Raw genomic sequence first — 6,761 nt, 5'->3', positions numbered from 1 at the left:
TTGTGTTTATATTAAAAACAAAGACGGATATGCATAACTTTTTACATCACTGTCGTGTGATTAAATCGACCCCGCCCGTTCTTTTATTGCTATTTTCGTTTACTGGCATTGAGCCAAAAAGTTCCAATAGAATTTCGGACCTGCATCGCTGCTGATATTAATCTCTGAGACGCAGTTTAAGCGGAGTGATAGCCCATGTTTGAACTAAGCGGAGTGATTATTCATGACATGCTATCTAATATATAAGTAAATAACCTTAGTACCTTCATTTGGACATAAAGATAAATGCTTTAGATCAACCGTTTAGAACGTAATTTAAAATATATGGTCATATAGATTTTACTCATTAGACATATCCAATTTGTTTAACATTTATCTTTCACATTTATACCAAATCATAATCATATTTCAAAGGGATAAGAACATGCTTCGGTAATTCGTTTTTTATTTGCGTACTAAGTACATACATTTATATTTATTGCCTGCTTACTTTAACAGTATTCCACAGCGAATTCTGCATTTTTGATTCACAAAAAAACGAGTGTGTTATATCTGGAAAAAAGTGTCTAGATGTCGGGAAATGAAGAGCCATTGTTTTTTAGATGATCGGTAAACGAAGTGCAGATGAAAAATGTGCATGCGACTCTTAAAACATTTGAATTTTCTCAAAAACATTAGTAAACTAAAATGTAACATGTTGTAACATTACTGGATATATTGATCTTTTATTTCGAATAGTAAGCACGTTCTTGATTTATTTTCAAGTATGTTTATTTTGTAAAAATACTGATCATTCAATTCATGCTGATTATCGATGGAATTTTATCGTTTTTTTTAATAATTCACCGTTTTTCCGCGAATTTCTTTCTTCGCAATACGAAGTGCTATACCATTAATCACCCAAACAATGTTCTGTGTCTAAAAACCAAATAAACAGAACATAAATACAAAAAAGCTGAAGAACTCACCTCTCGCGCTTGGCTTTTGTTGTTCTCTGTTAGTGAAGTGCCATCCGTCAACGAAGTATTCGCATACCCGGCGTGAGCTAAGCTAGATCTTAGCCTTGTTTTGATTTGACAACTGCTCGCTTCAACATATTTTCTGGTAGAAGCTTCGTGGTTTTTAGCGTGTTAATTTGTCGATAAAAACTTGAATGAATAACATATTTCATTTTTATTATTAAAACCAAGATTACATTTTACTCCTTCCATAGTTATAGTACGACTATTAAACTGCAAAAATATTGTGTCGTCCCAGCTCTGAATATAATTAAAGTATATTCAGTATTTTACTTATGCATAAACAGTTTAGACATTTTACCGCACATACATGTACATGTTTTGATCATCGAATATGTAATTATTGTTTACGCTAAATCCACTTAATACATATAATGTTATATGATATAAGAAACACAATGTTCGACAAGACAATTTTAGTGAATACGGCTTGTAAATACAGGATCATAGGTGAAACATTTACGACGATGTGAACTGCCAACCGTATTTGTATGCCTTTTTGTAATTATCGGAGTCGTTTTCGATTTTTACAACAGACACAGTCATGGGCGCATTCTCGATAAATATTGTTATTTAGAGAGTGTGCATATCAAAGATAAAAGGCCATCTAGCCGATGTCTTAGTAAAGACGTATGTCAAATTTGAAGAGAGTACTGCATTTCTTGCCCACTGTAAGTGGAAATGTAAAATCCCCGATTATGATTCCGAAATAAAGGGCGTACAACAGATGACCATTATATCAAAAGGATACTCATATGACCTTAGCGTTCTGGTGCTTAGCATTTAGATTCATAAACAACGTGCATCATAACGAACATGTGTCGTATTATAATACATAACAGAGATACCTGTTGTAGATCTTAATGACAGTATATTGGCATCCTCAGCCGTCCAGTTATTCTTAATTTTCGTTACTTTATTGATCACAGCTCATGACAATCAATGCTTAAACCGGTATACTTCTTAGAGATATATACGTCTTCATATTTAAACATATCGATCCGAGGCTAGGGAAAAGCCATTTCTAGCAAGATGTCGACTTATAGAATCACACATAAGGTTATCTTTAAACTTGTTTATACAATACTGTACACTTCAACATTTTTCATTAAACACGGTAGCTGAAATACAACAAGTTAATTCCAATATATTATATGTATTTTAGCACCCAAGAATAAATGAACGAGGATTTCTAGAACAATATATTATAATTAATATAAGTTTATTATGACTTGACGTTAATGTTGTAAGAATGCAATTTTTACTTAGAGCTCTAAACAGTGCTCCATTAACCAAACCGTACGTTGTCTGGACCCTTGTTGGAGCAGCAAATACATCAGCATGAACAGTTATTGTTTATATGTGATTTTATTTATTTTCGTCAAGTATGATATGGATTATCGTATTTTTCGGCTGTTCAGCATATTACGCACCGCCATCTGATTTGACAATTTTTTATGCAGCAAAACACATACATAAATCATATATTTCATTCACTATGACATATAACACACCATTAACACGAGTCTGTTGATGAACGGTAATTGGTATGCAAACATGCACTCCCAATTGTCTGTAGAAATTACAATATTGAAATTAGGCTATTAGTTTAAATTATTCTGATTACAACTAGAATATTCATTTCAAACTCCAATAGCAGAACACATTAAAACATGTATACCAATAATGTTCCAAATATAACTATGTTAAATTCATTGTATGTCTGATTCAAATCTTGAAAACATAATAAAGCTTTATAAATTAGGGGAATGCATATTCGCTATTCTTTTTCTGATTAAGTATTAGCACATAAGCATTTTTGGCATACAACATCGTGGCTGCAACATATATACACTAAGAAATAACTTACATAATATTAGAATAATTAACTACGTTTCAGAATAAAAATAACAGGAGTATTACTCATTACGATAGGTGTATGTTTAAGTCGTGGCCTGCACGATTTTGAGTCATAGGACAAGCGGATCATCTCACGTGATACGCCATAACACAAGTCAACGGACGAATACATACTCTTGGAACAATGGGTGTAATTTTAAGTATGTATTGTATTTTAGAGCATTTTAATAAACAAATATGACATTCCTTGCCAATCGACAGGCAATTGCAAACATAAACGCTGTACTTTTAATGAGCTATACATACATATTATACATCGTATAACGGTAATACACACCTTATTTCAAAAACTTTAAAAAATATTCTAGCGATCGAATATTCTTATGTCTTGTATTGCAGGTAACCCCGCAATGTGTATAAAGGTGCTATATGGTTTACTTTAAAAAAATCTTTACGTAACAAACACGTTGTTGCTGTAACAACACATCAAGAAATGGTGATGAGGAATGTTTTTTTAAACAACAAACTTGAAATAAGCAATGATATGACTACCAATGACACAATGAATAGTGCATGGTGTTCGATTCGCGAACACATTAAATGACCCATTTAAAATATGATATTTTTAATTACATACAAACCCTATTAACAAATTTCAGAGGCTTTTATTGACTCAAGAATATGATTCAACACTAAAATTTAATGGCGACTTGTTGTAATATTTATTAGGTATTTCAGTGTATAAACGTTTTCTCAGACATCCGCGAGGTTCCGCATACTTTTATAAGATACGGCTAGGATTCTTTTCATGTCGCCTGGAGAAGGAAATATCCAAGAAGAGAATATCAGATGTCGTCGGTTCTATGAATTCACTAATTTCAATCGTGTGCATTGCCAGAAAAATGCTTTTTAATATAAAGTCTCATGATCAAGTATGATTGTTACGGAAATTCCAACTACATCTAATAGTTAATATGAATTAGCGTCTTACAGTATATATGTGCTGCGTTTCTAATGGCAAAAACACATGAAGGACACTTATTCGGAATAAATGTACATGAATCGAAATACTCGATTCTTAAATCAACGTTTTCAAAAATAAGTTTCTATTATATCATATTATTATCATGCCCGACCTACAACACAAAATAATCGTGATACATGTCACATTACATAGAAAATACCTCATACGTGGCATGCATTCTACCTAACAAGCGTAACCCACAGCAACAACATTTAGCGATGTTAAATTACTTCCAGAGTATATAAACAGCTGGACAGGTAACTTAATATTTCCTGATTAACCCGTATAAAACGGTATTGTAATTTTTAAAATCTGCCTATTTGCATTACCACAACTGTATATAGTATTTCATATTGCAATTGGTTTTAACAGAATTGCAGGCGCGCACCATGTATTTATGGATTTGGGATACTTGCGGAAATGCTCAGGGTTAAAGCAGTGTTGTTTAATATGCAATGATGATGTATCACCAAGACAACCGTTCAAGAGAACTGCTGAGAAATTACGGGTTTATAATAGGAAATCGCATCGGAGGCATGCGATTATTCTGAATATTGCCTTAAATTAAATAATCACATGTTTTCTTTTGAAAACGGTATCAAGTATTATAGAGCATACCCGTGTATGAATGTATACACTCAATACGTTAAACACTTTCCTCTGCTGAAATGCACTTAGTTAATGACTTATACACTAACGGTTAATTATCAAACTGTTCGAGCTTTGTCGGTGAGAGAAAAGTCTAACGTCACTTGTGCAATTAATAAGAGAACGTTTTTCCAGGTATACCATGACAATCTATGATAATACTTGTTTTATTTCAAAAGCAGATAAGTCCTCAAATAGACATTATTTTATTTTAAACTTAGATAGAACCAAACTTTTATAAGTATACCACTTTTACCAGTGATCTACAGATTAATTCTAGTTTGTTTTAAAACGAACGTCATGTTAATCGATTTCAAGACATGCTGTATTATTTACTTGAGGTAAGGACAAATCAGGCTCTCTTTATTAACCACAGCTTTACATGCAAGAATATTGATGATTATTCATAGTCAATCTCATGGAAAGTAATACCTCTGATACTGGTTATGTGTATTGTATACATAGTTTCAGTGTCTTTTAGTGTATCTAGAATAACACAAACGTGCATTACGCGCTTGCAAGTAATAAATTCACCTGATATATTCACATACATCTTATTAAGCAGAATCGCAATTCGGTCTTTTCGTAACTAAGAAATTGTCTCCCATTCGGGAAGGTATCACGAGTATCCCGGGTAAAAAGCGGTCCGTCTAAAATGCGTATATGACTCATATCCGCGGATATGACCGAAAAGTGCGGATATGGATGAATACAGGCAATATCGACACTTTTTCTGCAATGTTTATTTCAATGTTTAATACAAAAAATACACAATATGTGTTAAATATGATAGTATTGTCTCAAAATATAACAATTTAATAGACATAATCATTTTTCCAACTCTAAATTCATATCCGCGAACATGACGAAGTGTCAGAAGATTGTTTTAGGGCTACACACCACAAACAATATAACCACGCCGACAACACATATGTTTTGTTGTATAAGTTTTCATAATGTTTATATAATACATGTATTACATATATGAGTCATATACGCATTTTAGACGGACCGCTTTTTACCCGGGATACTCGTGATACCTCCCCGAATGGAAGACAACTTTTTAGTAACGAAAATCCCGAATGGTTAATTCAAATTCACAGTTATTACACAAATGTAAAGTCGTATAGATACTGTAAGGTACCAGTTTAAGCAGTGATTAAATGTAGACGTGCATGAAGGTATAAATGTATAATCTTCTGAGGCTATTTTACAAAGTTAATAACACGCAGACACACGAACATTACAGCATGCATAACTTTTCCTTGAATGTGCAATATCTCCATAATAAACACATAAGTTGAACTCATCGTAGAGGGGATGCGGCGACGAGAACTCAGTCGGAAAAGTTGATAACTATAGATTTACAAGAACGCATGTTAACGTATGGCCTGTTTTATTGTTCTCGAGCTAAGATCTTTTCATGTTGATCATATTGAACGATTTTTCCCATAACACCTATTTCTGTACAACTTTTGCGCATGTGTTAGATTCGATTCGACGCTCAAAAAGGCCTCGGGTTTTGACTTTCATATGCCGTGAAACGTGTAGGAAAATGATCAAGTCTTAATCAACCCACTGTTCATTGTTCTTTCAATAAAATATACCCATGCATTTTTTTTAAACAGCTGGCACAGCAATATTTTGATTTCATAATGCATTATGTTATAAACGTAATTAAAATAAAATAATATTTGGTGTGATTACGATACATTGATCATACTTTACGACTTACAGTGGTGGGCATATTTATGTTTTCTGATCACAAGTGCTTAAAAACGAGTGTATAACGACACTAGCACGTCATTGTTATGTTATTTTTAGTGGCTGATACAATTTCAAAGATATTTTAATTAACTTTTCAAGGCATATATGTTTTATACAATTTACATCACTAAGGCTTAAGTCCTTTCCTTTTTTAAGTTTAACCGTATTTGCTTACACGAAACATACAACTTGAAATGAACCGCAATGGCATCCATTGATTTTATTTAAGTACCATGTTTAAGGTTAATGTATAGTTGCAATTTTAATCAATAACATATAAGGAATGCACATTTAATATGTTTCATACCTGATATTTGTAAATTATGTCTTGCGATTATGCATTGCAAACACATATTGCTTTAAAGTGATACATTCTACGTATAATTGCGATTTTACATCTCAAATTCCGCAGTTCGGCAAGGTTCACAATCAGATTTTTTTTG

This window comes from Dreissena polymorpha, chromosome 16, assembly GCF_020536995.1.
Source record: "Dreissena polymorpha isolate Duluth1 chromosome 16, UMN_Dpol_1.0, whole genome shotgun sequence".
In the NCBI taxonomy this organism is placed as follows: domain Eukaryota; kingdom Metazoa; phylum Mollusca; class Bivalvia; order Myida; family Dreissenidae; genus Dreissena; species Dreissena polymorpha.
This window is presented reverse-complemented; position numbering follows the sequence as displayed.